This window comes from Eptesicus fuscus, chromosome 6, assembly GCF_027574615.1.
Source record: "Eptesicus fuscus isolate TK198812 chromosome 6, DD_ASM_mEF_20220401, whole genome shotgun sequence".
In the NCBI taxonomy this organism is placed as follows: Eukaryota; Metazoa; Chordata; class Mammalia; order Chiroptera; family Vespertilionidae; genus Eptesicus; species Eptesicus fuscus.
In genome coordinates, this window is record NC_072478.1 from 31,075,022 (window position 1) to 31,098,150 (window position 23,129).

A 23,129-nucleotide genomic window follows, 5' to 3' on the forward strand; every position below is an offset into this window, starting at 1 on the left:
ATCATATAAAAGTTCAGCTAGGTCCAGGCTATTTCTAGGACTAGCATGGCAGCTTGATGGCAATAGAAACCCAGGCTTCATCTCTCGTGGTGTTCAGCTATTCTTACAACCACAGATCAAGAGGGCTGCTCCGGTTTCCATCATCAGGTAGAATGGAAAAGGAAATAGTGGAGGGCATGCCCATTTCCCTGAAGGGCCACATCCTGAAGTTGCACAGGTAACTTCTCACCAACCATTGCCCAGAACTTAATCACATGGTTACACCTGTAAGGGACACTAGGAAATGTAGTCTTTATTTTGGGCAGCCATGACCAACTAAAAATCAGGTATTCTATTATAAGGGGGAAAGGGGACAACCAGGAGTGCTTTCATGGATGGAAGAAAGGGTTCTTTTGAAGTCAAGGGCATGGTTTTGAGTTCTTCAGTTCTTTTGGCTTCAAATGTGTCCATTTAGTAAATCTAGAGGCACCTGATTAAATTATAGATAGATGTTCTTTGGTGATGAAAGACTTCGGTTATTTAGCCCTGTGCCCATGAGGTTCTTTTTTGTTGTTATTGTTGTTCCTTTTTTTTTTTGGTTTAGAACACTTATAACCATACTATTCTTTTAAAATGAAATTTTATTTTAATAGTAAATTTACATTATGTGATTTAATCCCATTGTTCAGAATGGAAAGGCCCTGATTACTAGTATATACCATAACTGCTCTGCCAATGATGGTTTGGGATTCAGCTCTACTCTTTAACACTTGGGTGGCTGTAGACAAATTGCCTTCTTCAAGCCTCCTTTTATTTTCTACAAAACAGGAAAACTACTATCAACCTCAGTTGTTATGAAGATTAACTAGCTTATGGATGAAAGTTCAAGGTATACAGCGAACACCTGACAAATTGTATCCATGTAACAGATATATGTGTAGTATCTCCACATAGATAATCCTATCCTATTTAATTCCTGTCATTTCTAAAATTAATAATTACAGCATTGGAAGACCTGGGGTAGAGGCGTAGGGGCTGGGCAGATGGAGGGGTCAGGAATGAGGACATTTGTAATATTGTCAACAATAAAATATATATTTAAAAATAATCATGATAATAAAAAATAATTACAGCATTTTCATACCTATCACTTAATTTGGGCATCATAGTACCCTGTGTAATACATAGAGCACTAATACTTACGCTTCTTCTCTTCTAGATTAGGAGATACAAACTCAGAGAGAGATGAATTTGCTTGCCCAAGGTCACATTTCTCTCTTAACTGGATCATTCCCACGTGGATTTAAACCCATTCCTCTGGCTACCAGGTTAAACAAATGACAAAACAGCCCTCTTTCAACTCCCAACTCCCTCCACCCCGCCCACCCTCTCTTTCAGCCAAGCTTTTCGAAAGTTATTGGCACACTCTGCCTCCATGTCTTCACTTCCAGTTTACTCATCAACCCACCCCATTTGACTTTTTGCCTCTTCACTAGATTTGCTTCTAGCAAGAGCCTGACCTTAAGGTCTCTACTCTCTCTTATGCCCACCCCAGACAATCTCATCCATTCCTGTGGTTTCAGATGCAAGAAGTTCATCAGACCACTTTTCTGAGCTCTAGTCCAACCTCTCTTGGGGTGAGAGTAGAGGACAGGTTACAAGAGTTGGGTGTAAGACACAGACACCATGAACCAGAAAGGCAATAGGACTAGAAAGAGAATGCTGAGTAGGAAAGGTGTTGGAGATGGAATGGCTATGGAGTAATGAAGGAGAAGGGATAGTCAAAGGTGACTGTAAGATTTTAGCATTCGGTTCCCGGGATAATGTTGTTGACACACATGGGGGAGACTGGAAGGGGATATCTTTGGGAAGCAATATCATGCAGTTAAATACCCGAATCTGGGGTAAGTATGGAACATCTAAATGGAAAAGTCAGTATTTTCTCCTTACAGGTTTCTCCTCTTGCTGAACCAGCCTCACATTCTCCTCTCCTCCCCCTTCCAACTATGGCCTTCACAGTAGCACTGTCTCTGCCTGAGACAATACAGAAGTAGGCAGAAGGGAAATAGTTTTGTTTCTCCACTGGGGCAGGTCACTATCCCAATCCACAATGAACCATCAATAGAAAATTTTTAGAGCATTAAATCCTGAAAGCATTTCTGACAGTTTTTATTTTTAAAACCCTCACCCCAGAATGAGAGAGAGAGAGAGAGAGAGAGAGAGAGAGAGAGAGAGAGAGAGAGAGAGAGAGAGAGAGAAAAAAGAAACATCTATCAACCTGCAACTCAGATATGTGTCCTGACCAGGAATTGAACCAGCAACTTTCAGTGTAGAGGACGACACTCAACTGACTGAGCCACTCCAGCCAGGTTCTGACAGGTTGTTTTTAAAGGCAGGTTACAAGCAAACATATGTGATACCAATACTTTAGCTTCTATATGGGACAAAACATAAGGAGACCTGAAGGCGGAATTGGCTATCCCCGGGAGTTTCTCAAGGTGATTTTCACAGATAAAACCTATGATTGTGTCATTCTAGGAGCCAGGTTTTGGAGCTTAAAAAAAGTCGTTGAAGATTTCCACAACCTCTGACAATTTTGAATACCTGAAAACGTTTCTTTCTGGAATCCGAGGTTGTAGTTCATAGATTTGGCCACACAGGGGCAGCACACACACACACACACCTTTTCTCAAACCCACCAGGTTCCTTGAGCATTCCGTTCCCACTGTCACCACGCTAGCACAGACCCTGAGCAATTCACGCAGGTGTCTAACCTTCACACCTCTATACCTTCATCACCTCACTTTCTGAAGCCATCTGACAATTTCCTTCCTGTGTGGTCAGTTAGCCACCTGCCTCTCACACACTTTTCCTGCTCACCCCAGTTTACTGTCTGACTTGCCTTGTCTCCCCAAGCCCTAGCCAAGATCTCCCTGGACACCCCACTTGGCTGTATCTGTATTTTATTTTTATTTTTTTGTTTCTGTATTTTAAAAGCTACAGGTATTCCACTGATCATATTTTGAGAAACACTGACTTTCTGGCCTTGTGGCCATGGATGTGTTAACTAAGTCTCCATTTTCGCAGAAAATGGGGAGAAGGAAACAAATCATGTAAACTGAGAGTTTCTTTACCCCAGTGGTTGGCAGTGACATGCTCACAAATGCTGCATTTCCTGTTGTTGTCCTGGGGTGGCTGCTCCGCTGAGTTTGGAGATGGAGGTCAGGAAGTGTCGTGGGGGTGGCTGTGTACGCTGGGCTGTCACTCGTGTCTGCCATCTTTAGAGCCGACCTTGTGAAGAGCATCCTCCAGAAAGTGCGAGATCCCAGTCCCTCACAGGACGCAGAACGAACAAGTTTGGGGTGGGGACCCCGGAGGGAGAGGAACTTTAAGGAAGTGTGGTGGTGGTGGTGGTGGGGGGGGGGGGGAGAGGGGGCGCTAAGCACCCACCAACTTTTGACCTTATGCTAAGTCCAGCTCACCTCTTTCTACTCAGGAGAAAGCCTGGCATCTTGGTAGTGATGGGGGACAGGGTTATAAGTGCCCTGAATCTCACTGCCCCGATGGCCTGAGTAAGAGGGGAGGCACCCCTTTATTTGGGCAATGAAATGGGACAATGTGGAGATGGGGGGCAGGGCGGGACAAGGCTGCTTAGCTTCCAGGACTATTCTTGTGCCACCCCTTGGTCCCGCCCTGTCACAGCACAGGCACCTGCCAAAGCCCCTGGCGATAGCCACCGGATTTCTGGAGCCCTGGAAAGGGGCCGGGCACTTCAGGACGCGGAGAAACGGGGGGAAGGACACAGGTACTGAGAGTACGGGAGGCAGGTTCGGTTTCCAGCTTTGAACTATCGCTGGATGGAAACAGCAACTTCTCAATGTGGCTCCAAAAGTCTGCAGGTGGAGTGGAAGGAGGAGGGGGGGAGTGGTAGGAATTGGGGGGCAAATGCTCCCAGCGGGGACCTCACAGCAGGAGACCCCATCTCAGGTTCCAGGGGCGGCAGGAACGGCCCCCCCCCCAGGTGAGCACGTGCGGCCAGGGGCTCGCAGGCGGCTTCTACTTCAGAGTTTATGGTAAGAGGCTGGAGCAGGCACCGAGCGCCACAGACTGCACACCCCACCCTTTAAGGAAGTGGGGAGGAGAGCAGCAGGGGTGTGGTTAGCTGGGAGGAGGAGAGGGGAAAACACAAACCTGTCAGCCCTCTTACCCAGCGGAGGCCTCCGCAGTGGCGGCGAGTCCCCTACCTGCCACAGCCCCGGCTCACCTGTACCTGCTCGGCCCCCGCCGCACCTGGCCCAGCGGAGCGCCGCCCGCCGCCCGCCGCCCGGAATCGGCGCTTCCGTCAGCGTGAGTCCCCTCCCGCGATCCGGGCCGAGCACCAGCCAGAAGTTGGCGGCTGGACGAGGTAGAGGGGATGGAGGGGGTGCCTCGGAGCTTGTGGGAACCCGAACGGGACCGAGTTCCCGGGGAAGCAGCCTGGGACCCAGCAGGCGGAGCCGGGGGGCCGTGTCCTCCCGGCTCGCCAGCCTTCCGCCGCGGGGGAGGGAGTCTGCGTGTGCAGTTAATCTGAGATTACAGGGTGTCTCCCCCTCTTTGTCCTCTTCACTACTCCGTCAGGGCAGGCTGGGGGCCACGCCGAGGGGGCACGGGGGGCCACCTGCCTCTACAGGTCAGACCAGAGAGCAACAAGCAGGACTTTTCAGAATCCCGCCTCTAAGCTGCTCCCTGTGCCCTGCGCTCACCCCTCGCCCCCTGCCCTTCACACCCCCACCCCGTCAGGCTCCCAGGCACCCCATGGTGCCTGCATCCACTTCTTGCCCCCCGAGAGACCATCTTCTTCTGAACAAGCCCTGACTGGAAGCAAGCAGGGGTCTGCGAGGGGGAAGAGGCAGAGCTGTGGTGAGTGTGTGTGTGTGTGTGTGTGTGTGTGTGTGTGTGTGTGTGTGTGTGCTGGAGTCTAAAGTTAACATCAGCCGCCACACTGGTTCTTTGTGAACCTACCTTCCGCTGAAGGGTTAAATTCTGTGCTGCCTTCCCCTGTCAGGCTGTGCGTGGGCAAAGCCTTGGGTGGGTGAACAGGGAACATATGGGTGATGTTCTGAGCCCACCGAGCCCCACCACCTGCCCTAACCCTCAGCCATCTGACACGGGCATCTCCCCACACCCCAAACTTGGAGCCCAATCCACTTAGACTCCTTTCAGGGGTCAGGGGAGAAGGAGAGCAGGAGTGTGGACACTGAGGGGGCATGCGCAGGAGGGCTGTAATTCAGAGGAGGAAGAGCTTGCCCCTGAGCTGCTGCGGGACGTGAGCCGGCTGGGGTGGTTGGTGCGGCATGATCAGCTAGGGTCAGGAGGAGGCCTCTCCGTGGCATGGCCGTGGCTACTCTCTCCTCACCTTAGTCCAGGCCAAGGAATTCGGCCGTGGACTTCGGCCCAGCCTTTCACAACTCCTCCAGGGGCAGGGAGAAGAGGAGGCAGAGATGAAAAAGTCAGTCAAAATGGAAGGGAGGAAGGAAATAGTCAAATACAAGAGACTCGGCTCCGGCAGGATATTCTGCATTCATTCATTCATTCATTCATTCATTCATTTGATAAGCATTTACTGACTTCCTACCTGAGACTAGGTTGGGTATGGGGCGACAAAAGTACATATGACCCAGCCCCTGCTCCCCAGAGCAGTGTGGGGAATGGTGAGGGCCTGGATGGGATGGGGCAGGGTGCTAACTAACCCAGTGCTGGAGGGTTATGGAAGGAGGTGGTAAGGGGTGCACCCCAGGAAGGCTTCCTGGCAGAAGTGACACTCAGTGTAGACCTCAAGGATCAATAGGAATTAGCCAGGGAGAGGAAGAGAGGGAAGAACAGGCACAGAGCACAGCAAGTGCTGAGGGCGCAGGCCAAAAGCAGCATGACGCATCCAAGGAAACTGAAAGTAGCTCAGAGTGTTCAGCGTGTGGAGAGTGCAGGGGCGAGGTGAAGCGGGAGAGGTAAGTGGAGACAGTTCCAGAAAGGCTGCTCAGGCTGCCATGGCAACTCCTAGTGTTGGAGCAACACTAGGGACCTGAAGCCAGGCATGAGACTTCGCAGCATGCCTTCCGGGTGGGGTTGCCAGATTTAGCAAATAAAAATACAGGACACTCAGATTTGCATTTCAGATAAGCAACGGATATTATTCAGCTATAAGTATGTCCCATGAAATATTTGGGATGTACTTATACTTAGAGATCATTGATTGTTTATCTGAAACTCAAGTTGAACTGGGTGACTGATATTTTATTGGGCAACTCTTCTCTAGGAGAAAGCTGAGGGTGCTACTCTGTTGGGAAGCGAAGGATGAGAATTGCCCAGGGGCCAGGGAACAGTCTCAGGACAGACTTACCTTGTAACCAATCCTCCTGGATTCCAGTCTGGGGCTTCTCCACTGACTGACAATGTTATTTCTTAAAAATAAACAAAAAAATAGTATTAATTCCTTGGTCAGTTTGTTTATCTCCGCAGCTGAAGGATGATGGTACCTCAGAAAGACACTGGGCTTTGGATTGGACCTGGGCTCAAAACCCAGCCTGGCCACTTGCCTGCTGTGAGGCCTCATAGAACCACTTAGCTTCTCTGAGCCCAGAATCTCTTTTCTGAAATGAGCACAAGAATATCTATCTGTTTGTCTGGGTTGTTGGGAGGATCCGTATATAGATTGCCTAGTAAGTGCAAAAGAAAAAGTGGTAGATATTAATTTCTGTAACACCTTCTCAAGGTCACCAAAGGGACATCCTCAAAGTGTGTGGGGCTCATTTATTTCCATTTATATTTATCGAGCACTCAAAGGTCCCCAGGGGAATACGTGGTGGGGGTCCTGATTCTAGTGAGAGAGTGGGTTAGCTCCTGTGCAGACAGCGAGAACCTGAATCACTTTTTCAGCCCTGCTATTCCCTTCCCACAAGACCTGCTCCATGGGGAGGAGATATCCAGCCCTCCGGTTGAAGGGCAGTGAATTGGGGAGGGATTTTGGGGAGAGGGAGCAGCTCCAAGTAGAATTAACTGACGGGAAATGTGAATGAATGAATTGAAAGAGAGAACCAATATAAAACACCCAGCACAGTGCCCGACACGGACAAATGAGTCATAAAATTTGGCTGTCATAATTTTCACTTTTATAATGAGTACCTTATTAGAAAAATAGAGCTCAGGGGTAGATGAAGTTAGAGTCCTTTTGTGAACCACTTTTTGACATTTGTAAAAGCAAATTAGGGACTTCCTAAAAGAGAACCCAGAAGGAGTTAAGAATTTGGTAAGAGCCCTAGCCAGTTTGGCTCAGTGGATAGAGCATCAGCCTGTGGACTGAAGTGTCCCAGGTTCGATTCCAGTCAAGGACATATATGCTCAGGAGGCAGCTGATCAATGATTCTCTCTCATCGTTGATGTTTCTATCTCTCTCTCCCTCTCCCTTCCTCTCTGAAATCAATTAAAAAATACATATGAAGAACTTGGTAAGAGAAAAAGGAAATGGAAAGTGTGTTTCCCTTGTGGGAACCACTGAGTTAAAAATGGTCCCTCTTTCTACTAGTAAATCTCTCCACCTTCAGCCCAGTGATAAGCATTTTGTCTTTAGAGCAGCATTTGCCAAACAGTATTCAGAGAAGCTCTATGCCCTGAGATTGTTATAGGGGTAGAATTGTTCCAGGGGTGAAACATTCCCAGTGAGCCCTCTTGGTGATTTATCATCCATATTTGCACCATCAAGATTATGATAAGTCCTGCAGGAAGGATGCCTATATCACAGGGCTTGCTAGCATTCCTTAAATTAGACTATACAACCCTTGCAGGGGCATGGCGGGAGGGGACACCTGTTATGGCCTTAAGGCCAGTATCATTCCACATCTAGTGACTGTTGATGTGGGTCTAGTTCTGGGACCAAGCAGGCCTTTCAGGGGACATGATTCATCCCAAAACTCTACCCAGGATGGACCTAGACTCAGCAGTGTCCAATTTACAGAAGGTGCTCAGAGATGGAGCACTTGAGTGCCACTGTCCGAGCCTCATACAGACTCCATGAACATCAACACCGACCCCTGTCAGCCTTAATCTCCCTCCTGCAGCCTATGTCCTCTCCCATTGTTCAGAAGGAAAGGCACGTCTCTTAGCCTGTAGTCCTCCACGGTGATGGCAGCAGCTCCATGTGCCCTGAATACTGCTAAACAAGCAGTGGATGGGGAGGCAGGGAGGAGAAAGGGCATTCCTGGGGTGGACCCCAAGTCACAGGTCTCCCAGCCCCTAGTCCCTCCTGCCCAGGAGTTATGGGCTCCAGAAGAATGGAGCTCTGAGGTGGTCACACAGGTGTGGCTGGAGCACAGATAACCAACTGCTGGCATGCTTGGGGCTGTGGTGTGGTAATTAAGAGAAGTTGTTGGCTTGGTGATTAAGAGTTTCTCTTAGACCAGTGATGGGCAACCTTTTGAGCTTGGTGTGTCAAACTTCGCCAAAAAACTGAACATAACTCGGGTAATGTGTCACTTTGAGGAAAAAACATTATTTCGCAAATGTTTCATCCTCGGCATGCGGCCGCCTCAGCGGCCGCGTGTCATCAAAAATGGCTACGCGTGTCAGTGCTGACATGCGTGTCATAGGTTCGCCATCACTGTCTTAGACTCTGCTTCAGGGCTACAGTAAAGGGGGCGGAGCAAGGAGAGTGGCCCCCGTCTCTGTAACAGGAACTTGGCTGGTGGTCTGGTGGTCAAGTGCCCACACTGGGTCAGTCCTCTGGGTTCCAGCTCCAGCTCCAGTCTCATTGCGTCACTGAGCCCGACTTCCTCATCTGTGAGACAGAGATGCTAGCAGGGCTTTGCATGAGGATGGAGGGGGATAGTCAAGTTCAAAATGTGAACAGCCATGAAAGCATGGGCAGGATCTAACGGAACTGACAGTAGCCACTGTCCTGAGTGGGATCAGTGAAAACCCCTGGGGACATCTGGGGCTGGAGGAGCCAGGAAGTCAGAGGCTGGTGTGGCAGACATTGGCCAACTCCTACAGACCATGTCAGTATTGTAACATCCTAGCTGGTCATGTGCAACAGCTTAAAAATAGCCTTGGCTGTACATAAAACATTCAGTCCTTTAACAGGCAACACACAGTAGGCATTCATTATCTATCTATCATCTATCTATCTATCTATCTATCTATATATTTTTTAATTTTTAAAAAATATGTATTTGTGTATGGATTTTTTTTTTTTTGAGAGAGAGAGAGAGAGAGAGAGAGAGAGAGAGAGTGAAAGGGAGAGGGATAGAGAGACAGAAACATCAATGAGAGAGAAACATTAATTGGCTGCCTCCTGTGCGCTCCCTACTGGGGATCCAGCCACAACCTGGGCATGTGCTGTGGCCGGGAATTGAACGGGTGACCTCTTGGTCCATGGGTTGAGGCTCAATTGCTGAGCCACACCAGCCGGGCTACATTTTTATATTTATGGTCCATCTGAGCTGATGGGGAAACACCTTTTTTTTTTTTTTCTTTCCTGAGGAAGAAGGCTGTCTTCTGCGGGGCAGGCTTCTCAGGAGTGTGTCTCATGGACACGCATCGCATAGATAACAGTATTTGCTTCTTGCCCCCCCCACTCCCCACCTCCAACTCCCTGAGTTTGGTGAACAGCCAGGCCTAATTAGCTCTTTAACCAGCAAAGAGACTTCTCAACCGCCCATCAGACACGGGAGTCCGCATGGTCATTGAAGGTGTTGAGAGAGCTGAGGGGCAGGAGAAAATGCTGACAGGTAGGAGAAGGTGGTGGCTCCACTTTCCGGGCTTCCCAGCAGCGCTCTGAGCTGAGCTGTGCTGTGCGAGGGGGTGGCGGCGGGGGAGGGGCAGCCTTTTGAGTCACTGCTGTTTCCCAAGGTATGATTATTACTCACGATGACAGTTTGGTTAAGACAGCAGCCTGGAGACTGCACATTCACATGCACTTTTCACCTAGACACACGTTGGAGAGAGGATTGCAGGCGTTGTCTCCAAGGCCCCCACAGGCCTGCTGTGGGCCGGCTGCAGGAACCCCTGCTCCTGGTTTTCGGGGTCTCCCCCAGCTCTTACTTTCCCCAGCACTCAGGCTCCTGCTGCTCTTAGAAGGCAGCCAGTCAGCGAGGCTAGAACTAAGGCCAACGACTGCCAATACCCACGGAAGGGTGAGCCTTCCCCTTTTCCATCTTGGAAATGCAGCTCACTAACATTTTCCTCCTCTCCAGTGCCCTGCTTCCCTTTTACGTTCCGAAATCCACCTACACAGAATCTGACAACTTCACTCACTAGAGAGGGGGGCACATGGAGGAGGGCACCTCCCCCAGCGTTTAGGACTCGGGGTTGGCTTTAACTCTTGTCTCGTGGACTAGCTTCCCTTTCAATCCAGGCAATTCTCCCAACAACTCGGAGGGCACCAGGACCACAGCCCCTCCCCCCTTTCTTGTGCCCCTTCTCTCTCTCGGAGGGACTCCCACCTGACTCTTAGACTCTGAGGCTTAGTTCTAACCAGCTGATGCGATCCCACCCGGGCCCTGGAGGCTCCTCCAAGACCTGCTGGGAATTCTGCCCTGAGTTTGGGCTTTCCTCTTCGGGGGGTTCCCTTGCCCGACTGATCCGAGCTGGTCTTTAAATTAGTGCAGTTTGTCCCTCCCCAGCCCCAAGCATGTCCCTTTGTTGCCCAGGAGCATCTGGAGTGAGAGCCTGGCTCCTCTCCCTTCGGCTCAGGTTTACACTCTCCCCACCCTCAGTTCCTGCTCCAGGCAGGTTATAGGCGATCTGATCCTCACCAGCTTTGAAAGCGCTCTTACCAGCATCCAATTACGTTCCCCGCCCCAGCTTGAGGCAGGCAGGGTCCCTCACTCAGCAGTTTGTCCTCCTGGGTAAGCTATCTAGAGTCAGAAGCCATGGCTCTGGTTCAGATTCCTCACGTGGCGGCTGTGTACCTTCGGGTGAGTCTCTTCAGTCTTCCAAGCCTCACTTTTCTCATGTGAAAATGAAGAAATGGTACTGCGTCCCTCAAAGGGGCATTGGAAATATTTGACGTGCGTGAAAATGCCCTGTAAAATAGCACCAGGAAAGAGAAAGAGTTTGTGGTCAGAAAAAGGTGGGTTTGAGTCAAGACTCTTGTCACTTTCTACCTGTGTGGCATTGCAAGGCATGTAACCACTCGGAGCCTTAATTTTCTCATTTGTAAGTTGTTCCAGGCATTTGTCTAATATTTCTTCACCTCTTCGCCCCTTCTCCCCCTCAGGGCATATTTTTATTTCCCTGTTTGAAGGACTGTGTCTGTCCTCAAGTTTACAGTCTGGTAGGGGAGGTACTACATAAAGGTAAATAACTCTTAGACAGGACGGGGCCTTATGGTGCCATAGGAGAGGTATGGATAAAGTGCTATGAGGTCAGAAGATGGAGAGATTACTTCTGTCTGGGGAGTCTAGGAATGCTTCCTGGAGGAAGTGGCATTTGGAAAAGCTCTGAAAGGATGGGTAGGATATGGCTGTAGGAACTTGGGATGGTGGTTGTGATCAAAGAAGAATGTAAATAAAAGCAGGTGAGTGGGAAGGCATGGTTCCAATGACTCATTTTGGGTGGAGCCAAGGGTATCAAAGGGCAATAAAGATAAGGTACAAGGGCAGAAAGTAAGATAAAGGCTGAACATGGCAGCTGAAGGTTTAGGATATTATTCTGAAGGCTGGGGGAGCTGCTGGGCTGCACTCTGAAGGCTGTTGAGCTTTGTCTTGGGTGAAGGGACCATGACCAGACTTGGGCAGCAGCATGTAAAGTAGGTGGGAGAGAAGAGAGCTTGCCGGAGGAGCAGCTAGGAGAGTATTGTGAATAGTTTAGGTCTTCAGAGTCTGCATACATTGTGTAATCCAGGATGATTTGGGGGTCCTGGAGAGGATCTGCTAGTCACTTGGAGCTTCTACATTCTCTGAGTTGAAATCGGTCTTTAGATAAATGTAAAAGATGTAGGGTTTATGGAAGTATCACACGCTTAGGTTATATATGTAATTTGCCTTTCTCCTTAATCCTTTCCTTCTTTTGTGTTCTTTTAAATCCTTTTTTGTTAATCATCACCTAAGGATATTATTTTCCATTGCTTTTTTATTTATTTTTATTTAAAAAAATATATTTTATTGATTTTTTACAGAGAGGAAGGGAGAGGGATAGAGAGTTAGGAACATTTATCAGCTGCCTCCTGCACACCCCCTACTGGGGATGTGCCCGCAATGAAGGTACATGCCCTTGACCAGAATCAAACCCGAGGGACCCTTCAGTCTGCAGGCCGACGCTCTATCCACTAAGCCAAACCGGTTTCGGCTCCATCGCTTTTTTAGAGAGAATGGAAGAAGGGAGGGAGGGAAGAGAAGAGAAACATTAATGTGAGAGACACATCGATTGGTTGCCTCCCGCCCCCACCCCCACCAGGGCGTGGATTGAACCTGCAACCCTTCAGTGTGCAGACTGACGCTTTAACGACTGAACCACACCAGCCAGGGCTGCTTTTGTGTTCTTGATTAGCAGATAAGTCCTTTCCCTCAGACCTCACCTTGGCTAGCTAGGCAGGCACTAAATGTCAGCCTGTCTAGAAGGCTAACGGCAGCATCTGTGTGGCAGCCTCCTCTAGAATCAAAGAGGAACATGCATTCAGATCTGCCCCCACCCACCCTCATCAGTTCAGAGGACTCCTGGGTGCCACCTCCAGGCTGACCCTCCTCCCTTGCCTCAACCCTCCACTTGCAAGTCTATAAGACATTGGTACTCAAGTTATGCATCTGAAATGCAACATGCTGGAAACTAAACTCATAATTTGCTCACATCAAACCATCTCTTCCTTCTGGCATCCTTCTGTCTGTTCATGCTCAGTGTTTACTCAGGTAAAACACTTTGGAGTTATCTTCCCTTTCTGCTCTACTTTCCTCCACTCAAATCCTTCCCCCTCACTAATGAGTCCTACATACTTTCTTTCTTTCTTTTTAATATATATTTTTTATTATTGATTTCAGGGACGAAGAGAGAGGGAGAGATAGAAACATCAATGATGAGAGAGAATCAGTGATTGGCTGCCTTCTGCATGCCCCCTACTGGGGATCCAGCCCACAACCCAAGTATTTGCCCTTGACTGGAATTGAACCTAGGACCCTTCAGTCCACAGGCCAACGCTCTATCCACTGAGCCAAACCAGCGAGGGCCTACATTCTTTCTATGTGCCTCTGGGTGCTTTCTAGGTGCTTTCCCCTCTCTATTCCCTGCCGGCCCTGCTCCAGCCGAGCCTACTACCTACTATCACCCAACATTACATGAGCCTCTCCCCTACCTAGCTCTAGCTCCCACAGGGCCTCTAGGCAAATCCAGCTCCCTTAAATTCACTACTCAGTGCCCTCCATAATCTGACCTTGGTCTGCCCTGCTCACCCAATTTCCCCATACTTTCCTCATCAACTCACGGTCCCCATCAAACCTTTGCTCAAGTCCTGCATCCTTCCTGGAACGCCCACCTCGTCCACCTTCCCTGGTCTGACTCCCTCTGGCTCAGTTCCCGCCCTGGGAAACCTGTGCGCTCTCCTGCAGCCTCTGGGATTGGCCTTTGGGATGTGACATTCCTACGGGGCAAGGAGGTGCTTTCCCCTTGCTTTTCTTTCCAAACTCCCTCCAAGAATAGGAGTTCCATTTCCCTCCTACATTCCTGGCTCACCCGAGCCAGCTGTGGTCTTCCTCATTCCCTGTGCCTGGTGGCACAACAGCCAGTTGCAACAGCACCGGGACCACATTCTCCCTAGAGGTCAGGATGCACTCCGTGCCTCTCCGGAATGTGGAGGTTTCCTGGAGCCCGGAGAGAGGGAGTCAGTGTTTAGAGCTGGAGCTCGATAATCCTTCTACTAAATGCCGTCTGTGTCTTCTAATCCATCAGATCCTTGCCTTTCCCTTTCCCTCATCCTCCAGTTTATTGAGCCCGTCTAGGTCAGGCTAAATGACAGAACAAAGACAGGGAGTAGGAAAAGAGGCAGGATGCCTTTGTAGAGGGTGGAGTCGCTTGAGGAATACCAGAGAGAGATTTTCAAGACAGAAGTTGGTAGTTTTAGTAACATGGACCCCCACCTATCTGTGCACAGGCACAGGGCTGACCATGGTAATTGCACTTGGAGCTTTCTGGGTCTCGCATTCCCCAAGATCTGGAAATACTTAGTCCATGCCGGCTCCTTTATCTCCAGAGGGTAGCCCTCTGTTGCCCCCAGAGTGCCTCTGAGCCTGCTCCCTCTTTGTTCACCTCTATGTCGAAAATTCCTTCCTGCACCTGTGAACACGTAGCTGCCCACCTGTGTTCACTCCCAGAGAGAGGTGTGAAGGACAGAGAGGGCGCTGCCCTGGGACAGGGAGTCCTGGGTCTGGTCCCTGGTGGCTCTGCCACTGCCCCTCCACATGACCTTGAGTGAGTCACCTGCGTAAGCCTGTTCCAGCCTCAGGGTTTGCATCTGTACATACAGCAAGGGGAATGGGCAGGGACTTGTTAACAAGTGGAGAGGTTTTTTTCAAAATGGATCTTAGGAAAGAGCCCAGTAAATAAACGAGGTTACAGAAGGCCCTTCAGGGTTGGTGCGGGGAGGTCTGCCGGACCCTTGACCCCTTCTGCAGTGGTCCCTGAGCCAGATCATCTTGGGTCTTTCCCAGGTCTCCAGTTCCTGAGGTTCTCATTGCTCATATGTGATAGGGGCTGGGGAATGGGTCCAGATTCAAGTGAGTTCAGCAAAGAATCATCTCAGGGGGAGGAATCCAACCTGGCCCACGGCGGGTGTCTGTTGGGGGAGGGGTGGTGTGTACAAGCTGGTCCTGGGAGAAGGTGCGCTGTCTTCACCTCTGAGCAAATAAAATGCATGTGTTCATGGGAGGAATGCCCAGAGCTTTCATCTGGGCGTCAAGCCGCTTATGGCCTCCCAAATATTAACAACAACCCACAAGGCTTTGTAAGCACTTTTACAAACATTTCATACTAGTCACCTCAAGCTTGAGTTCCATTTTAATTCAGATGAACTAGGCTGCACGCTCCGTTGAGGTCAGAACCCGCTCTGTACTGAGCGTCAATGTCATAATGGAGGACACAGCTGGTGCCTAACACACAATTGGCATTTGATGAATACAATGTGTGCCTTCCAATAAGCAGGGATGTTAAAAATAATGAATATGTAAATGTTTGAGGGTATATTTAATATATCATCATGGTGACATGTTTGAAATCACATACGATATAAAATAATACATTAAACTAAAAATACGCCCCCCCCAACGCTCCCTGTTTATAAAACATTGAGACACTTCACTTACATCGTTGACATCAGTGTTCTTCTCATCACAGAACCACTCTTTGAATCAACTGTCTGTGTTCTGACCTATATCATTGTCCCTACAGTCAAAGGAGAGTTGGCTATTTCCTATTAGTCCAGAAGGTGTTTGTTTGTTTGTTTATTTATTTATTTATTTAAGTGTAGTTAGTATACAATCTTATATCAGTTATGTTAATTTCAGCTGTACATTCGGCATTTTTATACCTTACAATGTGATCACCCCACTCATTTTATTTTATTAATAAGTCTTTTTGAGATATAACTCACATACCATAAAAAAATTATCCTTTAAAAATGTACATTTTGGTCTGACCAGTGTGGCTCAGTGGTTGAGCTTCAATCTATGAACCAAGAGGTCATGGTTCAAATCCTGGGTAGGGCACATGCCTGGGTTGTGGGCTCAATCTCTAGTAGGGAGCGTGCAGGAGGCAGCCAATCAATGATTCTCTCTAATCCTTAATGTTTCTATCCCTCTCTCGTCCTCTCTCTGAAATCAATGAAAACATAAAAAAAAATGTACAGTTTGGTGAATTCACAGAGTTGTGCAATAGTCATTGCAGAACATTTTCATCATACCCTTAGCAGTCACTCCTTATTCTCCCCTCCCTCCCCCCAGTCCCTGGCAATCACTAATCTACTTTAAATAGGATTTGCCTATTCTGGACATTTCATATTAATGGAATTGTGCAACATTGGGACCTTTTATGACTAGCTTCTTTCCCTTAGCATAATGTTTTCAAGGTTCATTCATGTAGCATGAATCAGTTTTTCATTCCTTTTTGTCAAATAATATTCCACTATATGGATACTAGTGGCTCGGTGCATGAAATTTGTGCACTCAGGGTGGGGGTGGGGGTCCCCCAGCCTGGCCTGTGCCCTGTCAGTGTGGGAGCCTCATGATCCATTGCACCAAAGTGGTAAGGTTCACCCACCCATCCAGGGCTCCTCAATAGATTGCCCCAAAGAGGTAGGCTGGAGCCGGGAGAGGCCTGCGGACCCCTGGCGCAGGCATGCGGAGAGGCCTCTCTGCCACATCCCTGCCCCCGTCCCTGGTGCTGCAAGTCCCCGCCCACCCACGCCTGCTGTGCACGCAGCCTGCTGATCTGTCGTTACTGTGACAGTGTCCCAACCAATTTGCATATTACCCTATTATTAGTATAGATGCCACATTTTGTTTATCCATTTATTTGTTGATGAAGATTTGTGTTGTTTCCACTTTTTGATCATTATAAACAATATTGCTGTGAACATTCGTGAACAAGTTTTGGTATGACATATGTTTTCATTTCTTTTAGTTATATACCCAGGAGTGGAATTGCTGGGCCATGTGACAACTCTATGTTTAACATTTTGAGTAATGGCTGAACTGCTTTCTACAGCAGCGGCACCATCTTACATTCCCATTAGCAATGCATGATGGTTCCAATTCCTCCCTATCTTCACCAATACTTTGTTATTGTCTGCAATTTTGATTATAGCTATTCTAGTGGACTTGGAGTGATATCTTGTTGTGGTTTTAACTCGCGTTTCCCTTATGACTAATGATGGAGCATCTTTTCATGTACTTATTGGCCATTTGTATGTCTTTTTTGGAGAAATGTCTAATCAAATTGTATAGAAGGTATTTCTTGTAGATATCCACAATATATCACTTAGTATATTGCTTTTAAAAATGATCTTTTAAATATCTTCTCACAACAAAATCCAGGGCTTGTAATTGTGAAGCTATACCCCCAAGAAAAGTTACTAAATCTACATTATGGTATCACGCTTGAAAAAAAAACCCAATAACTCTATCCAGTGACCTCTATAAGTATCCAAGACTTGCATTGACTGAAGTGGTGTCAGGCTAATATTTTCCCCAAACAGTATATTTTTGCTCAAAACAGGGTAATTGAAAAAAGAATGACATAATATGCAAGATTCCTTCAGGGCTAGAATAGAAACTTCCCCTTTTTTGACAGATAATTTGGGGAGGGGGGAGAGCTTTACTTATACTTAAAGATGTATAATATTTAAAAACGAGCGGGTGGATGAACAGATAGACAAATGACTTTAGGAATGAATGACTGGACAAAAGAAGGAATGCAAACTACTAAGCCAGTCAACCAAACAACTACACCAATCTAATTCTCTTTATTCTCTCTGAATTCCTACCCAGAAAACCAGCATTGGTCTATATTTTATATTATACAGGATCATATATAAAATTGTTTAAAAAGCAGATCTGCAGTTATACGTTGGAAACAGGACAACGTGTTTTCTGTTGTCTGGAGTATCGTTATCATCTTCCTTTAAAACGGGACAACCTGAGTCTGCCCCGTTTCCTGGAGGTGATTGAGAAACCCAAAGACCAAGTAACGTGACTATAGGGTTTGATCCAGGGTGATGGTTGCTGGAGCAGGGCCTTTCGGTGTGTGAGGTGATGCAGGATTCTCTCAGGGTTTGCCTTGTCCGGGCCCTGAGTCCACTGCTGCCTTTCCACCAGCGTGAGGACAGGGTGGCTGGTGCCTCACGCATGGCCTGGTGCGAGGGGCCTTCCCCTTCTCCCTTCTGCGGTGGGACAGCCACGTCCATCTCACAAACCACACTCACTAGTGATTCACCAGCAAATTCCACACAGAGACGGCCCCTCCCGGTCTTCCCCTCTGGTCTGCTCTTAAGAAGTCACACGTGGACTGGAGAATAGGGTTCTGGATATTGGGGTAGAGCGAGGAAAGAAAAGAGAAAGAATGGCAGGTAGAGGAACAAAAATGGAAGCTGTGGGCAGACACATGAAGTGACAGGGACCTGGTGGAAGTTGTAGAAGGTGGCTTTTAAGGCACAGACCCTGGAGGGGGAATAGTGACAGGCGATACCGCTCTTTAGGAAGACCTTCATGGCAGCCATCGGACAGGCTCCTGTGACATTTACTCTGGAGTGTGTGTGGCTGGGGTTGAGGTGAGGGAGGAAGGGACAGAGGAAGGACATGTGGACAAGGCCTGACTCCTGTTACCAATGGTGGTCGGTAAAGAAAGTCAGGGCTTCAGGTCTGAGTGTATCAGGCAAGTGTCTGGGTCCCTTCCATAGCATTTTAGTCCATTCCTAGATGGGATCCCGGTGACTGCTGGTCTTTCCTTCTGTGCCATGGCCGCACTGAGTCTAAACTGTCCCCCAGGTGGGTGTTTCCCTTGGTTTTGAAACCTCTGCGAGGAAGGACAGTTTACAGTCTTCCTCCTCGAAGTCCTGTTCCTTATTCTGAGGCTATGGGATCCGTGGCTCTGATGTGGTGAACCCGAGGCCCAGCTCTGCATCATGTAGCACCTGCTACGGGCCAGGTGCTGTGCTAGGCTCTGGGGTACAAATGTGAACAAGAGACCACCATGGAGGTGACAGAGCAGGGCGAGCAGTCACAAGAAAACCAGATGTGTTGCAAGAGGATGGTCAAACGCCAGAGGCACGAAGGCCAGCGCTACCAACCTGACCACGGGGTGGCCAAAGAGGCTTCACACACGAGGTGATTCTGGGAAGGGTTTTGAAGAACGGATGGGAGTGCGCCAGGCTGAGAAAGGGTGGGGAGATGCCCTTCCAGGGGGAGAGCCGAGCATACTGAAAGGTAAGACGGCACCGAAGAGGAGAGCCTGTCTGGGAGGCTGTGAACAGCTCAGGACGGCTGAACCCAGCAGGACCGAGGTATCGCCCTTTGTCACGGTCTCTTGGCATTGGACGTTATTCTCTAACAACAGGAAGCTACAGGATACGTAAGATAAGCATACGTATAGGAGATATTGCTATAGGACTTTTTAAGCAGGGAAGAGAGTCAGATTTTTGTTATGGAAAAGAGGACTCTGGACCTGGGTCAGAGCAGCTCTTGTGCCAAACACAGAGCAGACTTTAGATCAGAGACCCCCAGACAGATATTTCCGGGGCTTGGGCAAAGGCCGCCAGCAGGCCATGCCTATGGGCTGGAACGTGGGTGTCTCAGCGATCCACACTGCTGGCTGGCAAGAGGGTGGTGGCAAGGGCTGGCCTGGAGGAGGAGCCCACTTCCTGCTGTCTGCCCCTGCACATCTGTGTGCAGAGGGTAAGGCACAGAGAGAACAGAGGGGGCTTGTCCCGATGAACCAGAACTGACCTGCCTCCAGCGGGGAAGTGCAGAGGGTGAGATGGTGCTTCGGGTACAGGAATCAGGAATCCATGAAGAAGACACCCACCTGGAAAGCAAGGGGGCAGACAGGCATCTATTTTCGCCCCACACAGTAGGAATAGGGTATCCACTGGAATCACGGAGCGGATAGGGTATCTGGGCCTGGAAGACTCTGGTGGAGGCAAAGGGACCGGACATGGGACGGAAGCTCACATTCCACCTTCCCGGCACCCCTCCTCCCAGAGCTCTTGGCCGCACCAGCCGTTTCTTCCAGGCACATGTTATCTTGAGATAAAATTATTTTTCACAAGTACGTGCCTTGCTGAACAGGATGGTGGAAGGCGGGGACCTTGTCTTGTGCCCCTTTGCTTCCCAATCATTTTCTCGCAAAAGTCAGGATGTGAACCTTGCACTCAGCCAACATTCGATCAGACCTGAGGTTTTAGGGGAAGGATCTGAGGGAAAAGTACTAATTTAGACATGGTCTCCGACACCTGTGGAAATGAGGCGCACCAGAAGGGTTTACATGAAAACAAGATACACAACATTTGATCCGCTGCTAAAAGAGACCCGTGGGCAGAGGACTTCCTGATCCCAGCGGGGACACGCTTTGGAGAACATTCTGAGTGGAAGCAGCCTGAACCCTCCATGTAGCTCCTCGAAGTCCAGGGCCAGCAGCACACAGCTTACCGGCTCCGGCTCCAAAGTCACTGCTGCGTCCCTCTAGGGAGCAGCCCGAGAATCTGCATTTTGGACAGTTCTGTAGGTGATGTGAATTCTGCTGGCCCAGGAGCCACATTTGAGAACCACTGCTGCAGAGCCGGTTCTGTTATTAGGAGTGAGTCTGCAGTCAAACCCAGGCAGCCATGTCGTCCTTTTTTGGTTTTGCTTTGCTTTGTTCCTAACCATCCACACATGGCTTTGATGCCCACCCTGGTTGAAACATCTACCATGTCTCCATGGGCTCTGCCATGAGCCCCACCTGTCATCTGCCCAAGGCGCCCCGAGGCCCTGGCGGGCTTTCCCTGGTCTTTGTCCATGGTCTTCCCTCCATCAGGACTGCCTCTCCCAGGCTTCCTCCATCCCTACCTCTCAGACCCCTCTAGGCCTGAACCCTAATGCCAACTCTGCCTGCCCTTCCCCCAGCACCCTAGGTCTGCTTTCATCTCCCATCCTGTCTGCTCCTTCAACAGGACTTCCCTTCTGCCTTATTTTACTGTTGGTTATGGTGCCCTCTGTCTTAGCACTGCCACCATAACAAAACACCATGGAGCGTGCGGAACAAACAGCAGACTTATTTTCTCGCAGTTCTGGAGGCTGGAAGTCTGAGATCAGGGTCAGCGTGTCAGTTTCTGGTGAGGGCTGTCTGCATGGCTTGTGGACCTTGGCCTTGTCTGCATGCCGTGTCCTCTCATGGCCTTTCCTTGGTGTGTGTGCACAAGATAGAGGGGGGGGGAGGGGGATGCTCTTGTCATTCTTCCTTTTCTTATAAGGACATTAAATCTATCAGATCAGGGCCCACCCTGATGACCTCATTGAACCTTAATTGCTTCCATAAAGGCCCCATCTCTAGATACAGTCACAGTGGTTAGGGCTTCAACATTCGGATTTTGGAGGGAAACCAACATTCAGTCCATAACATTGTCTTTTCCAGTTAGACTATCCACTTGCAGATCTCAGTCATGGTGCCTGTGTCTGCCCTCAATGGCTATGGCAGCCATGGGAGGTGTTCCATCGCTATCTACCTAATCACCGTGAAGGTTTGAAAAACAAACCAAAACAAGCCAAGACCTATCTGTTTACTTTGGCCCTAACTGGCCCCTCGTCCTTGAAATGTACCCACAAAGGCCAAGGAGGTGGAGGAGAGAAGGTGTTGGCTGAACCCCGTCCATGAGATGGCGTGGCTGGGTGCCAGAGTTGTCAATGGGCTCATCAGCCTTGAAAATAATGTGGTTTCTAATCTGTAATCACTCAGGGAACTACCACCCCCAGAGCCAAATTAAGAATGTTTTCTTCAGGCAAAAAAACCTCGTGCTGCCTTTGGCATCCATGGCCGCCTCAGGAATCTCATTACGTGATGGATCCTTCTCTTTTTTTTGCTCATTCCCGCACTTCCTCCAGATCTGCACCTTCCGGTTCTCAGATGACAAATAGTCAAGCCCTCGTTCTGCCTTCTTCAACACTTGAATAACTTCCAGCCGTGGTTCCTCTCCCCAAGACTTGTCTTTTATTTCTTGCTGTTTTACCTCATTCCTTTCAAATGAAGCCGCTGGTGTCCCCTGGCCTGAGGACCCACACGAATCACAGAAGCCCAGAGTGACCCAGATACATTTCTGGGAACTACTGCCCTTTGCTGTCTATTTACAACTGCTTAATGCCAAGGTCACAGGGCGGGGGTGGGGGGGGGGTAAGGGGGCCCGGGAGTACCCACAGAATGTGCTTATCTTCTCCATCAACCTCTACCTTATTCATGAAGCTTGTCCCCTGACTTTGGGGCATTTTCCTATTTTTTTCTTTTCTTCCCTGTTCCTCTGAGTCTCCTGATTAAAGGAAGAAAAAGAGAAACATGTCCTAAGTTTGGAAAAAGGATTCCTAGACTCAGTTCTTGAGCCCATCTTTCACTTTTTAGGAAAATGGCAAGCCTGTAAGCTCATTTCTTTGTGTACCATCGCCCCACTCCATCCCTTCCCTTCCCCCAGCCCTTCCCCTCTCAGCACAAGCTTGGACCTGATATTATTGCTCCTTTAAATATGGAGCAATCCAGTCTCCCAGTGGAGGCAAGGGAACATCCGCCTTCACACAAACAACTCACGATCCATCAGCAGGCAGGGCTCATAATGGTTAGGAGCAAGCCCTCAGACTCAAGGTGTGGCTCCTTATTTCCTGGAGATGTGGCCTCAAGCACATTCTTAACCCCTCCAGTCCTCGGCTTCCCTGCGTGCCTAACGGTGATAACGGTGGCGCTTTCCTTAAAGAGATAGTGCAAAGATTAAAAATTGATAACATATTTATGTGTACAAAGCACTTAGCATTGGTGTGTTGCACATCAGTACTCAATACATTTAACAATTATTTTTATCAATGGCGCACACTATTAGGACACAGAAATATGTGTGTAACTGAAATGCCCCCCGGGCCCCTGCCCCTTTGTCTATCACACTTGGCAGACACTCCAGCTCCATAGCCTATGGCAACCCACGGTCCTGCCCCAGGATCTCTGTCAGTTCTAGACACTTCCTTGTGCTTCCGGCCACCTCTGTGCTATCAGATCTTGTTCAGTCTTATCACCCCAGGGCATTAGAGCTCAGCCCATTCACCAGTTGCCCCAAGAAGCCCAAACACAGAACGTTTGATTTTGTGGTTTTACTGAAGAATTGGAGGGAGGAGGAAGAGGGTTATGGAGAGGGTCAGGTCCTACAGCATTTGCCTTTTTTTCTGCTCTCCTTCTCCTCCTCCTTCCTTTCCTTTTCCAGAGCAAATGACACCAGCCCAGGCTCCCTGAGCCTCATTTAACTGCATCAATTTGGTGGAGAATTACCTTAGTCTGTGTGGGCTGCTATAACAAAATACCATGGACTGGGTGGCTTATAAACAACATTTATTCCTCACAGTTCTGTAGGCTGGAAGTTCAAGATCAAGGCCCTGGTAGATTCATTGTCTGGTGGGGACCTGCTTCCTGGTTAATAG

The 23,129-nt window shown here is 49.0% G+C and overlaps 1 protein-coding gene across 3 annotated transcripts in view; it reads left to right on the forward strand.

Moving 5' to 3' along the window:
• The first annotated feature begins 4,165 nt into the window (after positions 1 to 4,165).
• Positions 4,166 to 23,129, forward strand: part of PTK2B (protein tyrosine kinase 2 beta) — a 117,247-nt gene continuing 98,283 nt past the window's right edge. For 2 of the 3 annotated variants that reach the window (XM_008150733.3, XM_008150734.3), the window contains exon 1: positions 4,166 to 4,384. The gene's annotated coding sequence lies outside the window, so the exon portion shown is untranslated. The remainder of the gene's footprint in view (positions 4,385 to 23,129) is intronic. The other variant, XM_028159331.2, reaches the window with a different exon arrangement.